Genomic DNA, 23,572 nt, shown 5'->3' on the forward strand with positions numbered 1-23,572 from the left:
CGTACATAGGGAGGTTATTTTTCTAATGCACTGTTACAAACATGCAGTCACACAGCATGAGTGGCTACTGAGTGTATCCATTCCCCTTTGTAGCCATGACAGTCCTCCTTCCTTGTGTGAAGCCGCAGGGGCACAGGGCTGCCCTATGACTCAAGCCCAGAGTCTCATGTAAATTTAGCTAATAGGCACAACCTGACTGTCATTAACATTTGCAAAAGGGATCATCTCCTGAATTATGCAGTGATTTCCAACCTGTTGAAAGAACTTTGTAAAAGAAATTCTTGGGGAAGTATCATTTTGACCTGCCATTGTTTAAATGCCCTAAGGAACTAAAGGCTCTAAAGGCATCAATGCTGAAAAAAGTGTGAATGACTTTTTTTAAGTGAGTCATATGTGTGTATCATTAGTCAATTAACAGAAACTACTTCTTATGTGCCTGGGCACAGTGAATTTTAGTTAAAGGACAATGAGTCTACTGCAAAGATTAGCTGTTCCAAAATAAATTTCCCAAGGGGCCTGTGAGCCCCAGCTGGAGCAGCATGACAGTCTCACTTGATTGTGAAATAATACCCTATTAATTAAGAACTGAAGCAGAAATCAGTGTGCTATCATCCAACCATCTCCAAACTAAACATGTTGAATAAATCAGTAACCTAGCTTTTCCAAAATGCAATACTTGTTTTTAAAATATTTTACTTTTAAAAAAGTTGTCAGGAAGTCAAGGCACGATTTGTGAGCAAATGTAGTGTGGGACAAACGTCAGAAGGTCTGATTCTCAGAGCTAAGTCTGGCCACAGGCGAACTAGATGGCTAGCCAGCTGTTTATCCCTGATAAGCTTTAGCTTCCAATAGTTCGGTTGCACTAGATAATTTTTTTCTAATATTTATTTTTGTCACCTGCAAACTGTAGCAAAACGTTGTCAGCTTTATTATGCAGACAGGTATCCCTCTACATTTTTAAAGAATTTAGGTATGTATAAATAGAAGATCTCTCTGGAAAGGAAAAATTCAAGATTGAATAAAACCTTCCAATTTTGGCTTTGTAACTTTCCAGTTGCAAGGGTTAATATTATTTTAGGTCATTCATTCCAAGATATATGAGAGCACCTTAAAAGTGGCTGATCTGTTTCCCCAGTGACATTTCTCACATAACCATGTGTTAAAGTTACAAATCCTGATATGCACAAATAGCTAATTTCTAAGAAAAATATGTACAGTACTGCAGCAAAACAGAGGGCTCCAGTAACAACTTTTAACCTGTGAATTGACAGAAAAAGATAGTGTATCATGTATATTAAAAATTGGCTAATATTAAGTTATTGTACCATATAATTTTTCAGATCCCACCGAACTCTCAGGTTCTATTAAAGTGCATGATATGAAATTGCAATATTTGACTGATTTTGCCTTCAGAAATGGCTACATCATGTGGTTTGCCTAAATTATTCTAATCTTGAGAGGATTTATGGGTGCCTGTAAAACTGTTTAGTGAGACTTTTTGACACGGAAGTTTGAATATCTTAATTTATGACTACAAGTAACTTCAAAATATCTGATTGAGGTTTTGGTATATTTGCTCCATAATGTTATTTTTAAGGGGAGAAAAGCAGTCAAAATTCCATATTGTTTGGTTGCCTTCACTAAGCTATTGGATCAAAAGTCACTCCGTACTCATAGACTATGCAGTACAAAATATCTGACCCATATCAGGTACTAAAAGATACATGTAGACTAAGTCTCGTATTAAACGGATTATTTATCCATTTATTACATTGCTTCAGAAGTTTTGTGTTTTATCGTTATACTTAAAAATGCAAAGAAACATTTTAAAGTTGCATATATTATTTTTCTGGCTGGACTGAAGATCAATATGTATAAATGGAATTCTTTTTACTAATTTATTGCTAGTGGCTGCCTCAGAAGCCGCAGTGATTTGAATGGAGTCCATATTTCCTGCCCATTTAAAATCATCCGACCTCAGATTACATATGCAAACTACTTCCTGGAATTTGTTTTTAAAATATATATTTTTGAGGGTTGAGGAAAGGTAATCCATTCAGTTCCTAAACCTTTGGTTTGGTTTAGTTGTGGGAAACTGGGATCCAGAGAGAATAACTATAAACCAAACTTCATTCACCCTGAGAATCAAAATCATCTACCCCCATACTGCTTGGACAGTGAGGACTGAAACTTAAATCCTCCATCCTCCAAAAAAGACCCTTAGTGTCCACATTACTATATTTTGAATCCCTTGTTAAAATCCTCCTCTTTGTGTTTATCAGTCCAGAAAATGTGTCTACTTCTTACCCAATCCTAATCAAGTTCTTTTCACCACTTCTCCACTGAAAGGCCCACCTTACACCAAATTTCCAATTCTTAATAAATTCCTATCTTGCCTTATCCCGCAAGGCACCACCAAAACTCTGGAGACTTGATTATGAACAACAAACTCAACTGTCTTATCAACAGGTTGTATTGACGGTCTTTGGAGAGCTGGCATTCAACAGCTTACTTCCTATATTTACCAGCACAATTAGAATTATGTGCTGAACTTTCCTGACCGCAATTTGAAAAGCCATGAGTATCAACCAGGGGTTGAAATTGTAATTATAAACTATGATTTCACTCATTTATTGTTATTTCATAGGATAATTAAGAAAAATAAGTGACTTAGGAACACTTTATATTCATTTATTCAATAAATAGTGAATATCTGATTTGAGGCAAACACTTTTCCTGATTTGGGGGATTTAGTGGTGAAAGAAGAAATATGTTGCTAGTCTTCATGGTATTTACCTGTCAGGGGATGGAGCTAGATGACTGATCATGTGAAAATCTAAAGAGGCAAGACCACTACAGCCTGTAGAAGTATAGGCAGGAAAGGAAAAATCAGGACCTAGCAAAGGCCACTTAGGATCAGACAGATAAGACAAAAGAAGCCTAATCGAGGAGAAGACATTTAAGGTGGGTCCTGAGGAAGAGTGATCAGTCATCCATTGAGCAGCTAACGGGTCATCCTTTCAAGTAGAAAGAATTATGGGAAGAAGAGAGCTTGGATCATTCAAGGAAGAAAGGAATTCAGCATGACTGGAGTGTCAAGAGTAAGGAGTAGAGAGAAATGTGCATTGGGTTATATTTTCGAGGCAAGACTGGTAGGACTAGATGAGAGGGCGAGGGAATACTTGAGAGTCACTCCTGATGCCACCTGCCTATCACCAGGTAGAAGTCTGGAGGGAATGGACAGTCACTAGTACCAAAATCTAGTACTTTGCCACCAGATTCTCTTTCCACTCATCTCTTCCTGACTCACCCTCATTTTCTCCATGTTAGTTGCAACTAACATTGGGTTAGTTTTCTTCCTTGGGTCATGTAGAAAAAAATGATTTTATTTTTTCTTCTGTGGATGTTCTTTAAGAAAAAGGTTAACTTATGAAACTGGAGATGTGAGTGCCATTTTAAAACAATCCTGTTTTCCAAAGATACTGCTATAAAAATACTTGTCTATCTTATTCTAGTGAAAAATCTGGGCCATCATAACCAAGCGAGCACTTGGGTGACTTTATATTTACCCAATACTTAACTCTTCATTGCACTAGGGGCCTGGCTCCTTTGGTTTGATACTAGTAAACGGTCAAATCACATAACTAGAATTCTCGAGTTCCAGCCTTCCCAAACTCACTTTCAGAGTATTATTTGTTCTCCCATGTGGAATTGCTCCTGGAAAAAGAATGTATTGGCTAGAGGATTATGGGTAGTTTTGTACATACAGAAATATACTGGCTTTTGTACAAACAGAAATATACTGGCTAGTGTTGTACATACAGAAATACACTGGTTTTCTGAATTTAGTTGTCCGTCTTGAGCTGGTTAATGAGAGTCTGTCCTTGAGAGATGGACCTGTTTCCTGTGTGGGTACAAAACATTGCTGAGTCTAGAAGGCTGATAACAAAAATGACAATGTCCCAACAGTAATGAGAATATTTAGAAAACAGCCAAATAACATCATCATTTACAATGCATGAATTTTCCTATTTAGCAGTCCTGTTAAGAAGCAAGGAGGGTATATGTGTACACATAGAGTTGACCTTCTTCACAGATTCCGTATGTGCAAATTTACCTATTCACTAACATTTACTTGTAATCCAAAATCAGATTTTGTGGCCCTTCTTCCGCCATTCACCGAAATGTGCAAAGTGGCAACAGATTTGAACAGCCTGCTGCACGCATTGCTAGCTGTGGTTCAACAAGGTAATGCTCCATCTTCTTGTTTCCACTCAAGCTCTAAACAAGTATCCTTCCACAATCTATTTAATGTCCTGGTTTTGCAATTTTGTGCTTTTTGTTGGTGGTTGTGCTGTTTGAAGCTGCCCCCAACTGAAGTGCTTAAGTGCTGCTCAGTGTCCCTAAGCAAAGAAGGGTGTGATGTGCCTTATGGAGAAAATATGTGTGTCAGATCAGTTTCATGCAGGCATGAATTGTAATGCTGTTGGCCATGAGCTCAATGTTAATGAGTCAACAATGCACATTTCAAAAGGCATCTTTAAACAGAAAGTTACAAAAAACAAGATTGGCTAAGGAAATGTGATCAGAGGCTTGCTGGAACCTAACCCTGTATTTGCCTTGGGAGCACTGGTTCACCATTTTCTCATTCAGTGTTTGCAGCCACTTTAGAGAACATAGTTACTGTGAATAATGAGAATCAACTCTAGATATAAATGAACACAACAACGTAGTTTACACCCATAGGTACACAGTAATTCTGTAAGTGGAAAAGAAGGCATATATAGAACATCAGGAGTAAGATGTTCCCCGTTAGTGGAAGCGAAGCATGTATTTCCACAAAATCAAAAGCCACTGACCGAGAGACACAACCACTGCGGTAGACCTAGCATAAGTCTTAGGACCCCGTTTTCTTGTGCCTAGGTTATTTTTATTTTTTAGATCCTTACGTTGTTTGGCTTCCTGCTTTATTCCTCTCATCCTTTCCTCCCCACAGCTGGTCTCCTAACCAAATGTGTCCAACTGCAGGCTGCTGCCTCACAGGCCATAGGTTTTCTGGCATCTATATTTGGATTATGATATTCCCTCTCCTTGAAATGCTTTGCTCCCTTAACATGCATGAATCTGAAGTCTTCTCTAATTCCTACTTCCCCACCTCTAGGCAGCTATAATCTCTCATTTCTTTAAATACTTATTACAGTCTGTTCTCTTGCGGTATTAACATACCATACATTTGAGTTTGACGGTTCCAGTACTTGCCTCACTCATCTTGTGTTTCCCACGCTGCCTAGTATAATGCTTTGAACATGTTTAATGTATGTTTATAGGATAAAAGTACTTAGCCCAGTTTTAGGTCACAACCTCTCTATAGAAATCCAATGAAAGCTTCTTAGGAAAAAACCCCCACAACTTAAAAGTTCTACAACATTTCCAGATGTTTGCAGCTCTCTTCCCCTCACTACCACCTCCTCAAGTCCATGAACTCTTAGTTCAAAATGTCTGACTTACTCCAATTTCCTCAGAATTGCAATGAAAAGTTGAAACTCTTAGAGGTCAAGTAACTTGTCCCCATCTAGTGGAAAAGCTAGCACTGGAGCTGAAGTTTCATGGTTTTTAGGCTAGAGGTCTTTCCATGAGGATGCCTTCATCTGGATTATAAGAATGTACTCTCTCCAAATGGGCAGACAGTTGCCCCAAGGAAACTTCATTCACTCTTAGCATAGACTGGTATGCTGGTGGGTATCACTGGTATCAGCTGGGTAGTAAGTACCTTGTAGTGTCAGAATAGAAAGCAGTGGACAGAGAAGAAAACTGGCTAGAACTCCAAACGTGCCAGTTCCCATTTCTGGGTCTCAGGCTCAGCCAAAAGTTCTGGGAAATCAGTCGGCTAATGACCCTAGGGAACCTACACGTGTTCTTAAAGGAGGTGCAGGATCAAACACTAGTCCAGCTGGTTTATTCTAGTGCAGGAGGTCAGGTACAGTCGTGAGTCCTAGGATCTTGGGGTGCCGAAACTTGAATGCTTTTTGTGTCTCAAGTGCTGACTCATTTTTATTTCCTTTGGAGGAAACTTAAACTCTGTACATCTGGTTTTTCTATAGAAATATGATAAAAATCAGTTCTCTGGAAAGAATCATATTGCAAGATGCCCTAAAACTTTCAGGTGAGCAAACCTTGTATAACTTAAAGATTAATGTTCCTAATCCTTGTCTTAATGGTTGTAGAAACCTGGACTGTGCTTTGTTGTTGTTAAGTCGGTAGCAAAACTGTATTCGTCATTCTTTCTTAACCTAGCATATCAGCTGATCCTTGATTCTAGCCATCACCAATTCTTCCTAAGAGACAAATCACAAGTGCCTCACTTTCTAGGCTTTGCTCTGAATGCCAGGAATCTTTCCTGTATACCCTCCAAACGGAATTCCAAAAAGATACCAAACTCAGATTTTATGGAAATAAGATGATTTTTGAAATAGCTTTTATCTTGGCTTTAATGGTATAATTTTTATTAAAATATTGACTTAAATTCACTTATTTATGTTAGTACTGAGGACTTTGATCAGATTAGGCAAGTTTTTTCTAGTTAGTTGGGGACTGGAATTTCAGAAAGTCTCCAGCTTCTATATTCCTTTTTTTTTTTTTTTAATTAGAAGAACTTTTTGGTCAAAACGTTTAGGTTCTCTAGTACTCTGTATTATAAAAATTAAAATATTTTGGTGATCTGGGTGACTCAACTTTAATTGTGATAAAATGAGCCTTGAGTGTAGTTTATTGCTTTTCTTCTTATCCATTGACTTTCATTTTAACTTTTTCATACAAAACGTATCCCCGTCTGGCCCAGAATATGCAAAATTACAGTTCTTATTAGATTGAGGAAAAGATAGATTTATTTCTTATGCCCTTTTTGATTTATCTAGAGCTATAGATAAGAACTAGTTTCTCTTGTAAAATTATGCTAAAATCGGTCCATCTTAAGGGAAAGACCAAGATGTGATACTTAATAAAAACATCGAAAAGTGATAGAAGTCACTTAGTAGTGAAGGAAATCTGTAATAACAACATTTATCTAGTCTGTAAGATTTGCCATACTGGATCTTACAAACTATTTCATCTTGGTAAAATAGGATGTTATTAAGCGGTCAACGTTAAAACATTTGGAATTCATGTTTGTTTGTTTGCTAATATATTTATTTATTTCTATTTCAAGTTTCCAAAAGGAATTAGGGGGCTTAAAGAAATATGTTCTCCATAGAAGGATGACAAATAAAGACAGACACAGCGGGATGGAAGGAAGAGAGGGGGTAGTAAGATGAATCGAAGTGTAGCTTAAGTGGTGTTTAGAAATGCATACTCATCTCTATGTCATGGAAATAGGCTCTAAATTTGGACCTGAATTTGTCAGCTGCCAAAGTTAAGAGTCACTAAAGTCACCATTAAATATATCAGTTCCTCAGGAGTGGTACTGAGGATTGAGACAGAACTTCTCCCCAAGTGTCCTCATGAAGAGATCTTGGTGGTTGGCAGCGAATGATCTTCAGCTCTTCTTAGGCTTTGCTCTGAAGACATGGCATCTTTTCATCTCAATGGAAGAATGAAATCTTGCCATTTGTGACAACATGAATGGACCTAGAGGGCATTTTGCTGAGGGAAATAAGTCAGAGAAAGACAAATACTGTATAATCTTATATGTGGCATCTAAAAAACCAAAACCAAGTTCATAGATACAGAGAACAGATTGGTAGTTACCAGAGGTGAGGGGTGTGGGTGGGCAAAATGGGTGAAGGTAGTCAACTGCTACAAACTTCCAGCTATAAAATAAATAGGTCATGGGAGTATAATGTATAGTATGGTAACTATAGTTAATAATACTGTACTGCATACTTGAAAGTTGCTAAGACAGTAGATCTTAAAAGTACTCATCACAAGAAAAAAATTCTGTAACTATGGTGATATATATTAATTAGACTTATTGTGGTGATTGTTTTGCAATATATACAAATATCTGATCATTATTTTTTCTATTTAAAATGTTTAAAAAAGTAAATTATGTAATTCTACTTAAAAATATATATATCTTAGATGCTTCTCTATCAGCTTCAGAAAAAAAAAGTAAATTCAAACTACTTGGCATAAGAGGACTTCGGTGATTTGTCCCTACCGTCTTCTTTAGCTTCTTCTATTTCCAACTTCTCTCCTTACCCTAATTCTACAGATACACTGAACTACTCGCTATTTTCCAGAACACTGTGTTCCCTCTGTCTTCATCTATGACCTCTATCCTTCTGTCTAATATCCTTTAAGTGTTTTAGGAGCCAGTTAGGATCTATTTCTGCCAGGGAGTTTCCCTTAACCTCACAGTCTTTCTATAGCACTCAGCATGCTGTAGTGGGAGTTGTCTTCTTCCTTACCTCTTTGCCCCACTAGACGGTGAGTTCCCTGAGGGTCTGAGGATGACCCTCTGTATTTTAATCTAATCTCTGTATTTTGACATGCAGTTCAATGACTACTATCATGTTCAATAAATGTTCATTGAAAAAAGAGCTGCAGTTTTTTTATAATCTGATCTTGGGGGTGACATATTATCACTTCTCTCAAGTGCTGTTGGTTATAGAGACTGGCCCTGGTACAGTGTAGGAAGAGATTAAACAAGGGTGCAAATAGCAGAAGGCAGGAATTCTTGGAGACATCTTGGAGGCTGACTACATAGGCATGTAGATCAGGATCCAGACTAAGGGAAAATGTTTGCTTTTGCTCTTGTGTCACATCTAAAGGCCCATGCTCTCTGCAAGAAATAGACTTTACCAGTTTTATCTTAAATTAAAAAAGGCAACCCTTCTTGACAAGGTACATCGGCTCTTAAGACAGATTGCCCGCTGGCTGCACAAGTTCTGTGTCACATACTGATTCATAGCTGTAGGGTAACTGAAATCTACATGTGCCCAAGGCAAACACTATCCCAAACAAACTATAGACCTGCAAATGTACAATGGCCTGCTCTTCAGGAAAAGAAAATATAATAAAACCTGTAATAGTATTCTGGAGTATTCCAGAAGATATTTTATTGTGACCATGCAAAGAAAACAAAATAGGTTGAAATGACACTTTTTCACTCATAACAAGTGTATCAGGTTACAGAAGATAAAAAAGTTGAAGAAAATATATGTCATTAATATTTAGGTGTGGAATAGACCTTAAAGTTCATTTAGCCTAATGTTACTTTAAAAATTCATTTAACTTTTTAATTATCTTTTAATTGTTGATTTATATACAATAAAATTCTCTTCATGGTATATATTTCTGGGGATTTGACAATTACATAGAGTCATGTATCCACCATCATGAGTGTGATACAGAACAATTCCACCACTCCCAAATTCCATCATGCTGCTTCTTTGAGGTTAAACCTTCTCCCAGCCTCTAACACCTGTCAACGATTTCTCTGTTCTCTGTCCCTATAGATTTGCCTTTTTCAGAACATCTCATAACTGAAATAACAGAATATGCAGTATATTGTGACTGGTTTCTTCTGCTTTGCAAGACATATTTGGAATTCTTCCATTTGTTGATAAATCAATAGTTTGTTTTTTTTATTACTGAATAGTGTTTCATTTTATAAATGTACCATGAAGGACATCTAGTCGAGCAATATCTAGGGTGTTTCTAGTTTTTGATGATTTAATAAAATAGCTATAAATATTTGTGTATAGATTTTTGTGTGAACATAAGTTTTTAGGGAATAGGTTGGCTGAGTCATATGCTAAGTCTATGTTTAACTTTATAACCAGCCGCCAGACCGTTTTCCCAGGTGGTTGAATCATTTTTTTCATTCCTAACAATAATGTGTAAGTTCCAGTTACTCCTTATCCCCATCAGTATTTGTTATCAAGGTTTTTTTTTTTTAATTTTAGCCATTCTAATAGTTATGGTACCCTTTTGTGGCTTTAACTTGTATTTTTCTAGTGACTAATGATGCTGAGCAACTTTCATGTGCTTATTGGCCATCTCTATATATGTTTATATCTTTTACCTACTTTTTTAAGATTTATTTATTTATTTGAGAGAGAGAGAGAGAGAGGAGGGGCAGAGGGAAATAATCTTCAAGCCTACTCCCCGCTGAGCGCCCTGACTCGGGTTCAGTCTCAGGACCCATGAGATCATGACTTGAGTTAAAACCAAGAGTTGGATGCTTAACATACTGAGCCACCCAAACACCCCTCTTTTGCCTACTTTTATATCAGGTTGTTTGTTTTCTTATCATTGAGTTTGAGAATTCTTTATGTATTCTGTATTTAAGAACTTTGTCAGAAATGTGATTTGCAAATACTTTCTCCTAGTGTGTGTTTTTTTTATTCCCTTAACATTATCTTTTGTAGAGCAAAAGTTTTTATTTGTTATTTTTAATAGATTTTATTTAAAAAAAATTGCCTAAACCAAGTTATAAAGATTTCCTCATATGTTTCCTTCTAGAAGTTAAATGATTTTAGATTTACGCCTATGGTACGTTTATTTTTGTAAAAGTTGTGAGGTAGGTGGCAAAGTCTAACCTCACTTTATACATGAAAAAAACTAAGGAATGAGTTTCCGAAAAATGTATTGATTTGCTGAGATTATAAGGTTAATGGTGTTAATACTGGGCTGGGACCCCTGTCTGGTCTTTGGACTGCCACTGTATCTCACTGTCACTTGAGTAGTTTTCAGTTTGACTTTCTCCCCTCATTTTGTTCCTGGTCTCTGTCTGGGTTATGTTCTTAGTAGCTGTACTAAAGGCCAAGGTGGGTAATTCCTGCCCTGAAAGTTAGAGGCATATCCTTTGCTTCAAAACCACATTGTTGATCAGGTATTGCCACAATAATGTTTCATAATGGACCAGTTAAAAAAAAGTGGCTGTTTTAATGTTGAGTATTGCAGTTGCTGCTTTCTACGGAGGTTACTGCAATAAAGGAGGTAGGCTCATTAAAACTAAAACAACAACAACAAAATAGAACAGTGACTTACAGCAATAGTGTTTTGTTTTGTTTTGTTTGACTTTATGCAGCAAGGTGACACTGCTGAAGGATGCAGATTGGATGGGTTTATGCCAGGCTGTGGCTTAGTTTCAGTTCTGTTCCTCGTATGTTTTCTTCTGGAGCCCAGGCTGCAAGCAATGGCTGTCTAGGACATTCAGTCTCCATTACTGGTTCCTGGGGTTCAGAAGTCAAGTCAAGTCATGCAAATATATGTGAGGGCTCTGCTTATGTCATGCCTCCTAACATTCCATTGGCCAAAGCAGGTCTTATAGCCAAGGCTGACATCACCAGGTCAGAGAAGTATACTCTAACCACTGTGAAAAGAAAAGGTAGAATGAATTAAAAAAAAAAAAAAGTCCAAACTACTCTATATGTTCAGCAGTTTACCCAACTGAATTGATACAAGACCAAATTAAGATTTTGAATCACTCCATGAGAAAGCTGGTCTGTTTCCAGAGGTAACATTGATTTAATAGGTCATAAGGCAACTTCCTGACTGAAGACTGAAACATCACTCAGTTGTTCCAACAGTTTTTTCTAAAGATTTTATTTATTTATTTATTTATTTATTTATTTATTTATTTATTTGAGAGAGAGAGAGAGAGCAGGAGCAGGGGAGGAGGGGCAGAGGAAGAGGGAGAAGCAGACTCCCCGCTGAACAGGGAGCCTGATGCAGGGCTCTATCCCAGGACCCTGGGATCATGACCTGAACCGAAGGCAGATGCTTAACTGACTGAGCCACCCAGGCATCCTTAGTCCAACAGTTTTTATTTGACCCATTGGCTACCATCTTACATGAAACACAGTGAGTCTAAGCAGACCATGGTGAGTCAGTAAAATAAGAGCTCAATCCTGACACCAGGTGGTTTCTTAGTGTCTAAGATCCATCATTACCCTTATACTGGACTTCCATAGGCTGCCAGATGCCAGCGCTGCAATGTTTATATAATTTAGGTTGGGAGTTGTTACTGCAGAGCAGATGAAGATGCTGTTTAACTACACAGATTAAATATAAGTAGAAAATAATGCAATGTAGAGCTGGAAGGAATTTAAACCATTACCCTCACTTCAAAGATCAGAAATCTGGGCCCAGAAGTATTAAGTAATCTCCTGTAGGACAGAAAAAGTTAATGAGAGATTTAAGTTTAGGATCTAGAATTTTTCATACTCGCAGTCAAAAGCTGAAAAGAACACTCACCGTTATCAAAACTTATTGGAAAGAAAAGAGTTTCACAGTTTTATTTTTCCTGGTAGAAAAAAACTTTACAGCAGTTAAAGCAGAAGATTTCAGGTAGCGTGAAGGTGAAAAGAATGTATCTGAAAATTGAGACACATTAGAACAACTCATAGGGCCATTAACTGAATGGGGATATCATTAGTCTGCAGCTATCACCGATCTGAATGCTAAACTTGGTCCCTAGGATAGAGCTTGAAAAGAGATCACCTTTTATCACAACAGTGACAGAGAGAAATTGAGATTTACAGTATTTCGTTACAGGAATCTGACATATCCTCTGGTCATGAGGCATTACAGGGTGTCATGCTGCCCCATACATATGACCTTTTAAATATTATGTGATCATTATCTGATTTTGCCCTGATAAGTTTTGTGTAGATATGTTTGTATGGAATACAGAAACAGATGCATGTACCAAACTCAATGAGTGGTCTCTTACTCGTTCACAGAAATTGCTTCAGCAAAGGGAATTAAGGATTTGATCAAAGTTCAAGTTGGTAAATCAAAAGAAATGTCCAAAAGGATGTGAATTTTAAGTGATGTCCCAGAGGGGAAGACCAGAGGGGAAGAGAATTGGAGGAATGGAAAGAAACAATATGATAGCCCTAAATAAAGAGCACATATGTATGTGCACATGTACACACCCACCCATACACACACACACACACTCCTTCACTCACTCACACCAGAAATGAAACAAAACAAAACAAAATGCAAGGAAATAGAGTGTTATAACTTCCAACAAAAGAATTATTCAACTTAATAAAATTCCCATTCTCAAATTAAATGTTGCCTTTATCTTGATAATAGCATCTAAATGTTGGTTAAAGACAAATAAACACAAGTTGGGAACACGTGAGAACGAACCACAGGATGATTCATTTATATTTACATATGGGGCTTTACTCACCACAGCATGCCTCTAGGATTTACCAGAAATGTTCTGGATTTTTGGGGGCTGGGGGTGCAGAAGGAGAGGGAGAGAGAATCTTAAGTAGGCTCCACACCCAGGGCAGAGCCTGACACGGGGCTGATGTCACAGCCCTGAGATCATGACCTGAGCCAAAATCAAGAGTTGGACACTTAACCGGCTAAGCCACACAGGCGCCCAGTGTTCTGGATATTTTATAGTTTTTGGCTATTCTATCTAAAAAAAAAATAGTAAGTTTTGTCTTCAGCAAGGGATAGGCACTGTCTTCATGCCACTTAGAAATAATACTGACTTGATCATCATTGCCACTTTACTAAAGGAAACATGTCTTGGCCCTTAGCATTAACACCATGTGGTTTTGCAGAATTTGAACACCGGGAGGAAAATGTGTACTTGGCCTGGCATTTCCTGTCTTGAAACAGTTGATTTAGGACTCCAAAGTTTAAGTTAGAGGTCACTTGAGTTTAAATATCTTAACACAAAGCTCAACCTAAACATAATATGTACTCAAAGAAATCTAGGAACATTGTTAAACTGTTGTTTTTAAAAATGTAAGATTGGTAGATGAAATTCCAAATTTCACACAGTTTAGCATGCCATTTACTGCTGGAATGTACACCACTAGAAAACCTCAGAATCACAGAGAAAAATTTATCAAAGAGTCTGTTCAGAGCTAATAACATTGCTTAATAAGTTCTTTATAGCTAATATCTATTGACGAGCTTCCCTTTATCTGTCTGAATATAAATAAGGAGGATTGTCCTAGGGATTTAGCTCTCAGTTTTCTGAAAGCACTAAAGGAAATTTATCAGAGGTGATACTATTCTTCAGACAGGGGTGAAGAGGAGAAATTACCTTTTGTGAATATCCAGGGCTGCACACCTCACCTTTGCTCCATTCTCTGCTTTCTAAGTCAGATTCTCAGGGAGGCTGACAAGCAGGGCTGGGCTGTTCAGGCTCCCTGGCCAACACGTGGACAAAAGAGATTTGTTTGGGGTGTGTAGGGGACCAATACCCAGATCTACCTCAGAATTACACGGTCCAGCCTGTAGAAGCTCAATTTGTGAGTGTGTGTGTGTGTGTGTGTGTGTGTGTGTGTGTGTGTGCACCAAATTCTATGATAGTACTGTCCAGTACAAGTTTTTGCCATGATAGAAGAAATGTTCCATAATCTGTGGTGTCTAGTAGGGTAGCCACTAGTCACATGTGGCTGTTGAACACTTGAAATGTGTGACTGTGGAACAGAATTTTAAATTATATTGAATCTTAATTAATTTAAAATGTAAATGTTCATATTTTGCTAATGGTTATCATACTGAAACATACAGAATTTTGTAACATCTTGATATCCATTTGACCCTGACTGAAACTAATTTAATATCATATAGTCTGAAATGTTGTGCTTTATATTAAACATACTAGTCAGATGACAATATTTGTAAAGTGATTTGGACATTATATGAAAAGAATATTTGGGGGGGAAGTAACACCTTATCAAATAAAGAAATCTCCGAGAACAAATCTCGAACATGAATTCATTAATATTTATTAAGCAGACAAAGAGGTATTTAAAATGTAATGTGGTAAGTGCTTGGATGGAGGAATGAACTACACGGAAGGAATCATAAGTCACTTTCAAGACATAGGTGTTCAAATCACTCTTTGTATAATTATTAGCATTTTGAACATAGGGTGTTATAAAGCAGGGTGTTAGATACTGAGGGTTACAAAGATGAATGAGACAATCTCTGCCTTCAAGAATTTCCACTATAAACTTCTACACTAACTGACTCATTTGTCTTCCCCCAATTTAGATACGTTTTGGAAATATCAGTGTAAGTTTCTTTTATTTCCTAGCTCTAAGTAAAACTCGTGTCATTTTTTGGGATCTTTGTGATTGAACATACATTCTTAAAGAACAGTTTGTTGCCTCCCCAGCTCAAACTCCTCTTTGGCTTGTCACCTATTGAGTTGGCCCTGTATTAAATGGTGTGTACTATTGACTCACCTATACGTAAGGTGCACACAGCAGAGGGTAGGAGTGAGGATGTAGAGGGCAGAATGAACACTAGGCAGCTCGTGCTGTGGTGACTTTGCTACCTCTGCATCTGTGATGGACCAACTATGCATGATGACAATCTAACCTCATGGGCCTGCTCCACTTTTCTGCCCCAGGGCCTTTTCTGAAGCTGTGGAGCACACACTCAGCGTGTGTGAGTGTATTAATGTCCCTTGGAGCTATCCTTTAAAAAAATCACAAAAGTCAGTGTCTAAATAAATGCCGTAGTGCCAATCCTTTGGATGGACATTTATGAGAAATACTGTGTTCACTTCTCTAAGTCTGAAGGAAGGTTTTCTAAAACAAAGCCAAAACAAACAGACAAAAAACCAAACCAAAACACCCCAAAAAAACCTAAACCAAAACCCAGAAAAGCAAAGCAAAACAAACAAACAAAAACACAGAGGGCTACCATTGTGTGTAGCAGTAGCGTTGACAACATATCTAAATATTTTGTTGTTTTTTTTTCCCCTCTGTCTCATTCTTCCTGTTTCTTTAGTCGTACTTTTTACTTTCTCAGATCACCTTGCAGATAAACTACCCATATTCAAGTCCTTTTCTCTGAGTTGAGCAAGTTAGGTGGTTTAATCTCTGGTTAACAATTAAATTGTGTGTAGGGGGAGCACCTGCGTGGCTGGTCCAGTGGCTTGAGCGTCTGCCTCAGGCTCATTTCACGAACCCGGGGTCCTGGGATGGAGCCCTGCCCTGGGCTCCCTGTTCAGTGGGAAGCCTGCCTCTCCAGCTCCCTCTGCTGTCCCCCCCTTCCCCCACCAAAACTTGTGCTCTCTGGCTCTCTCTTTCAGTCAAATGAATAAATAAAATCTTTTTAAAAAACTGTGTGTATGTTATCTACGCTCAGAACGACTTGTCAACAATATATCATTTGTGAATCTCAGAAATATATCCTGAATTATTTCCTTTTTCAGTGTTTAGGATGTTCATTGTTTCCCTCCAAGTCCATTTCATTTTTTTAAAAGGAAAATTTCCATCATTGGGCATGCCCTCCATCTGGGTTGATAGCATTCTAAGCTTTATCAGGCTCTTTCTTGTCTTTGGAAATCAGAGAAAAAGTCAATCAAATGTAAATTCATCATGACCCCATTCATTCATGAGAAGACTTGACCAGAAAGGAAAACAGCAAAAACTCACCTTTGTGACCCTTTTATTCTTTCATAAAACATTTTCTTGCTTTTATTTTGAAAGACATATTTTTCTTTCTCTTTCCTGTTTACCCTCTTTTTTTGAGATAATCACTCTTGCTTTTTGTTGTGATTGTTGTTGCTTTCCAGCAATTACAATAATCTTTCCTTTAAAAATTCTTAGGGACTCCCACACCGGTATATGACTATGTTTCCACTTACTGTCAGCAGCCTGCACGCCATGTTTCAGAAACTCTGGCACAAGCTCACTCTGTTCTGTCTCCATTAGTGTTCCTTTTCCTTTTGAACAGGGAAGGGTATTAGCCAAAGCTGACAAAGTGATTCTAGCTTTTCCAGGATGATGACACAATCGTGTAGTCTACTTCTTCTATCTACCTTTTATGTTCAGTAGCTCAAGAATCTGTTCACTTCTATTGAACTTGAAATTTGAATTTCAAAATATAAGAAGTTTTTCTTGGGCAAGGTCGAGAGTTATCACTGAGATAAAAACCATGGGGGTAGCAAAAAGGCTTCTGGACCAGCATTATTCCAACAATCTACAAATGCATAAAATTCATGTACATTTCAAACAGCAAATGACCCACACATCTTTCTTTCCTCTTCCAAAGCTGTTATTCACAGAAATGCTACATAAAAGGCAAGTCATAAATTGTCTTTTAGCAAATTCTTTTAATCATACCCCATGTTTTTCCCCTGAAAATTAAAGAATTTATTCCGACTTATTTTCATTTTATTTTCCCCATTATTTTATGCATTTTAATTTGCAGAAATCCTGAAGCTTTAAAAAAAAAAGAGCATAGTGAAAAATTTTATCCAAGTAAGTGGTGTGCCAGTTTTATGGCTTAACAGATCTGATCTGTTAAGTTTTGGCCTTGATGTTAATTTCAGAGAAATAAAATAAGGTGTAAAACTCAAACTAAATGACAGCTCCCTGAAAATGCAAGAGCTCTCCTTTTGTAAAACTTGATGAGATGGCACAAAAGGAGAGAACAAATGTGCATTCCTTTATTGGAAACGTTGTTTTTCAGGTTATCTAGATAACATGCTATAAATAAAAAAAAATTAAATTCCTGGAATCCCCTCAGTAGAGATAATAACTTTCAACTCTTTTATATGTACAAAATTAGGATCATATTTAATATTTTTCATGCTATCATTTTTACTTAACATTAGTATGGCATAAACTCTTTTCATGCTATGATTTTTATACAGTCTTTAAAATAATAATCTTTAAAAATATGCTACTATTATCTCTATTACATAGTCTATTTTTTTTTAAAGATTTTATTTATTTGAGAGAGAGAGTACAGGGGGAGAAGCAGAGGGAGAGGGAGAAGCAGGCTTCCTGCTGAGCAGGGAGCCTGATACAGGGCTCGATCCCAGAACCCTGGGATCATGACCTGAGCCAAAGGCAGACGCTTAACTGACTGAGCCACCCAGGCGCCACTTCTATTACATAGTCTTTAAAAACGTCACTTTAAATGTCTGCATAATGCTTCATGGTACGGTTTATTCATTTTTCATACATCATTCCCTGAAGAGACATTCAAATGGCTCCTTCCTTCCACTATGTTTTCTTTATTATTAATTACATTCCCATGATATCTTTTTTTTTTTTTACATATATGTTTGAGTACATCTCAAATTACATGATTAGGAAAGATTTCAGGAATCAAAGTGTTGAACATTTTATTAGTGGGTACACATTGCCTAATAGCTCTGCAGGAGTTCTTTGCTCCCGGAAACCTAGTGGTGTGCTCGTGTCACTGCCGCTTCAGCCGTGTTGTGTTTTATTCTTTATCATTGCCAACTTGATAGGGAACCCCCCAGAATTATTTCTTATTGGATAGTTGTAATTTCTTTGATTACAAATGAGCTTTTAATATTTTTCATATTTCGTATGTATTCAAATCTCTATTTCTGTGAATTTTTGTGTTTGCTTTCAGTCCATCTATCTGAGACTCTTGATACACCCCTGACTAATGAAACTCTAAGGAAACTGGTAAAAACATTGTAACCATGTGTCATGATTTTACATTATGACTTTAGATTTTTTATTCCTCATTGGTAGCAGTGGTATTTGATGGGACAGCCCTTTGAACACCGAGGAAGTTTTGATATCTCCTAGTTGAGAAGACATCAGTAATTTATAGTGCCATTACAAGAAGTACAACTGACTAGGCTTCCTGACTGGAGGCACATTAAACAACATAGGCAAAGATACACAGCTTGTTTGCAGTGGACTTACAGCTAATATCTCAGTCCTCTAAATCACCCTTGTTTCTGTGTCTGTAGCAGATTCTAAGAAACTTCTTAAGCAGATCCTATAGCTGATGAAAGAAAACGATGTCAGTTATGAGTAGATCAAGTGAGTACTACTTTAGAATGGAGATAAACTCATCCATTCCAAATGTGTCTTATCTTTTTATATTAAGAAAAGATAATCATTATTTTTTTTCTTTTACTTAATCTATTTTAAATGGAGTGCTTTGGGTACAAAGACTGTTAGGAACTCTCCATAATAAAGTGTTAGTTTTGAGGATTGAATGGAGTTGTGAGTATACGTCTGTTATATTAGGTTACTGATTGCTGTGTAAAAAATTACCCCAAAACCTAGTGCTTAAAATAAAAAACATTTATTATCTCACAGTTTCTATGGGTCAGGAATCTGAACATGGCATAGCTGGTTGCTTCCAGTTTTCTCTGGAGGTTGCAGTTAGCAGTTGGCCAAGCCTAGAGTCATTTTCAAGTTCAATCAAGGGAAAATCTTTTTCCAGAGTCACTCACATAGACCTCTTCATGGACAGGTTTCATGAAATGGCAGCTGCGTTCCTCCAGAGTGAGCCATCCAAGACACACAAAGAGAAAGCCCCTAGGATAGAAGCTGCACACCTCTTGTAACCCAATCATGGCAATTCCCATCAGGTTTGCTGTATTCCATTTATTGGTAGCTAATCCGTCAGTGCAGCCAAATTCCAGGACATGTAAAGGACAAGGTGGAAATTACTGTAGGGACATCATCTGAGTAGTCACTTGCCTTATCTTCTTTCACTTCACCTACAGATGGATACAAACAGGCACACACTGTGAAATGCACACAGATAATTATCTAAAAATCACATGATTTATACTTGATAAGTATCTCATACAATTTGAGGATATTTTTTTAAAGATTTTATTTATTTTATTTGGGAGAGATAGAGTGAGAGAGAGAGAGAGAGACCAGCAGGGGAAGGGCAGAGGGAGAAGCAGACTCCCCAATGAGCAGGGAGCTCAACATGGGGCTCGATCCCAGGACCCTGGGATCATGACCTGAGCTGAAGGCAGACACTTAACTGATGAAGCCACCCAGGCACCCCTTGATAAACTGTTTTGCAGTTACATAGATCTGGGCCATTTAGATAGCCTCACTATTCATCAAATTGCATTTGGCCTTGCTAATGGAACATATTTCTTGAAATACTTGGTAACTTTTCTGAACAAACAAGAAAAAAAATCTCAGATCCCTTAGACTCCAGATTTATTGCTCATTTCCTATTATATTAGAGAGTGCTAGACTGATATGGCTTGGTATTTGTAATAAAATGACCTGTAGAAAATCATGAGCTATAATGTGATGCTTCTATTTATGAAAATAATAGCCTCTTAGGCAAATTCAAGATGTATGTTATTTTTTCTAGCCTCTTCATTTTTCTAAAGTTTTTTAAAAAAAATTAACACATAATGTATTATTGGTATCAGAGGTACAGGTCTGTGAGTCATCAGTCTTGTATAATACCCAGTGCTCATTACATCACATGCTCTCCTTAATGTCCATCACCCAATTACCCCATCCCTCCACCTCCCTCCTCTCCAGCAACCCTCAGTTTGTTTCTTCATTAAAAGCAAGTGTCAAGAGAGCTGGCTTGGTGGTTGGGGCAGGAGGGGAGTGGGGAGCATCGTTAACATACCTTGCGTAGTAGTGACACTAATGCGCTACTGGGCTGTAGAGGTTCTTACAGGAACACAGGGAAACAAAGTAAATTGTGAGCAGTTTGGAGACTGGCTAATGGTTTTAATATGTAGATTGGGGTTTAATTGGCAGAATGTCAGGAATTCACATAAGTCCCTCAGGAGTCCAGGCAGTTTGAGAAACTCCAAATAGGAATTATATGGAGCCTTCAAATTGAGCATTAGAAGTTGCGTGTGGTGGGCTGAGTAAAGGTTCACCAAACGTCCGTGTTCCAATCGCTGGAGCCTGTGAATATGTCACAGGGACTTGACATACTTTCAGAGACCTGAAAATAGGGGGATCATCTTGGATTATTTAGGTGAGTCCAGTCTAATAACATAGATTCTTAAAAGCATACAGTTTTCTCCTGCAGAGGCAGGAAAGAGATGTGATGGAAAGGGAAATCAGAAAAATTCTAAGCATGAGATGGATTTGATGTGCTGTTGCTGGTTCTGAGATGCAGGGGCCCACATGCAAGGCCTGGAGAGAGGCCTCCAGAAGTTGAGGATGGCCCCCAGCTAACAGCCAGCAAAGAAATAGGGCTCAGTCCTACTTCAGAAAAGAGCTGGATTCTCCCAGCCTCCATGAGCTTGGAAGCAGATTCTTCCCCAGAGTCCCCAGTAAGGGACAAAGCCCTGGTGACACCTTGATTGAGTCTGGTGAGGACTTTGGGGACTTCTAACCTATAGAACTGAGAGATAAATGGGTGTTTTTCTAAGATGCTAAATTTGTGGTAATTTGTTATGGCAACAATAGAAAACAAATACAGAGTTTGAGATGCAGATCTCTTGAGGTTTTTAAAGAGTAGATGCAGGAGCAAAGCAAGAATGCTGGTTAAGGGTGATAGGTAGAATCCCTTTTAAGGTACCAATATTTGAGGAAAGTGGGGAGTTCATGGTGTTTACAAGGTTCTATCTACCTAAGGGATTTTGTGGATAGAGAAAAAAGCATGATGGATCCCCATAGAAAGAACATATCCACCATGCAGTTTAAGACCAATTTTCTAAAGTGAGCAGGTTGCTCTGCTGAATCTAGTTGATACCGGCCTCCTGCCTCTTCATTGACTTGGGAGGGTTTCATCCTAACCCAGCCCTCAGGCCCTTAGAAGGATATTGAGAGCAGCTAGGATGAAGATGAGATGAAGAAAGGGCTGACATTTAGGTAATAAAAGAGGGTAAGGATAGAAGATAATAAACTGAACAAGAATAAACTTCATCAGTTAACACCTACAAAAGCAGGGGCACAACATGAAAATAGACTCATCACAGGGGTACAAACTGTGAGACAGAAAATAGTCAATGAAATAAAGTAAAAACAAAAAAGAACCACCCTCTATTAAAGAAGCAAGTGCTTCAAATTAGTAGTGTAACAGACATATTCCTTAACAAGATGAGAATTCTCTGCTAATGTGTCTGCATTTAATGGCACATCAGCAAAGAGATTCTGCCCACAAGATTCAGATTAGGCTGGAATTTGTCTCTAATACATGGCAGGGGAACTTGGAAGTTTCTTTTGCAGTGGTTCTACAGTATGTAGAGTGATGAAGACAAATGGCCCAACAATGCTTCTATTTGAAATGTTTCTGCTGAAAATTGGATTGGTTTTTATCTCATGGACATTGTGAATCTTGTAACAATCATGCTAACTCAGTGGGCCACTAAAATGCTCGGAGCCAAATTATCACCTATCAGTGAAGCTTGCTTCCTCTCCCTGGTGTTCTCATTTTCCTACCACCATTTTGATCTTGTGCTGATTTATTCATCTGTTTAGCTCTGTTCTATTTTGTGTACCTGGCTATCAATTTCATATTCCTTTTTAGAATGAGACTAAGAAGGAAAGAGTGAAAGATAAATAAAAAAGAATGAAACCCCCCCCCCCCACATTTATTTCCCCAAGGAGCTGGCTGGGAACAGCCTTAATCTGTATGTATATGTCTGTTGCTTTAGGTCTAACAGGAAAGTGTATGAGTGAATTAATTCCTTCATGCATGGCCACTTGTAAATGTTAAGCATCATTGACTGGTTTGAAAATTTCAGCTATGCAATTTCTGCTCCTTTGGGTGACTGGATTCTTGTTTGTGCATCTGGTGGAAACTCTTGCTTGATAAAGCAACTACTCATATTGGCTTCCTTCCCATGTTCTTCTGTGTTTTGAAAGTGTACTAAACTCTGTGGCAAATCAGGCACATCAGACACTCCACAAATATTCATGCTTGAGATGGAGTCCTATCTTTTTGAAATCAACAGAATTAACATATGGTAACACTAGTGGAAATAGCAATAACTCTCCTTTTATGGCATTTTATAGCCTATGGCATATTTTCAAACATATTATTTTGTTTGATGCAAACATGCTTAGAATGAAATATGTTTAACAATTTCTAAATCTTGATCAAAGCCAACAAAATTTCCAGGCAAATGTGTACTTATGTGTACAAATGTGTACTATATCTTACAAACCCAAATTTCCATTTTTTTCCTCATTTTCCTTCTCTTTTACATCTTTCTTCCTTTTACATTTTTTTTGTTCACTCATTAATTATTCATTACTTCTTTCCGTTTTTTGGTGAACAAGATTACTGTGCCTTAAAATGTGAGAGACCATGCTCCTCTGTTTCTTTCACTTCCTGCTTCATGAATTAGTTGGTGCAGAAATCTCTTTCTCTGTTCTCTCCCTTTTGTTGTGGGAGCTGGCCTGGGCTTCTGTCCTTCACAGGCCAAATGACTGACTCTTGAAGAGTCTAGGTGCATACAAGAGAACTTCAGGACCAAATGCATTCTTTCTTGCTATTTGCTGTAGTCATTACGTCTCACTGCTAATTTGTATTGGGGCAGTCTTTCCCCAAAATGCAAGGATGAAATAGAACTCTTAATTTGAGAGGGAAAAGCATGGAAAAAGCAAGACATTTCAAGTAGTTGTCCTACTGAACCCTAGCAACACTGACTAGAAAACGCTGCTTTTAGAAGTTTAGGGCACTTGACTAGTGATTTATGAGGTAGAATAGCATTTTGAGATGTTAGTTGATATTTCTTCCCCATAGTTCCTTGTATCTTATGATTTTTGTGCATAACCAGGATATTGGATTTCCACAGTCATGCCTCAGGAAATATATTACACAGCAGAATGCAGAGAACATAAAAGGTTTTAAATATGGCTTAAAAACAAAACAGAAAACCTGAGTTTATAATGTA

General features: G+C 37.7%; 1 long non-coding RNA gene across 3 annotated transcripts in view; it reads left to right on the top strand.

Moving 5' to 3' along the window:
* The window catches only part of LOC114204890 (uncharacterized), a 382,680-nt gene that overhangs the window by 340,001 nt on the left and 19,107 nt on the right, over positions 1-23,572 (top strand). For 2 of the 3 annotated variants that reach the window (XR_015768216.1, XR_015768217.1), the window contains 2 exons: positions 4,153-4,248; positions 6,102-6,163. The exons of the other annotated variant lie outside the window; for it this stretch is intronic. This is a non-coding gene — a long non-coding RNA (uncharacterized LOC114204890). The remainder of the gene's footprint in view (positions 1-4,152; positions 4,249-6,101; positions 6,164-23,572) is intronic. 3 annotated transcript variants of the gene reach the window in all.

Source organism: Eumetopias jubatus, unplaced genomic scaffold (genome assembly GCF_037043125.1).
Source record: "Eumetopias jubatus isolate StellerSeaLion01/CBP00866 unplaced genomic scaffold, mEumJub1_p1.0 scaffold_5, whole genome shotgun sequence".
Taxonomy (NCBI): domain Eukaryota; kingdom Metazoa; phylum Chordata; class Mammalia; order Carnivora; family Otariidae; genus Eumetopias; species Eumetopias jubatus.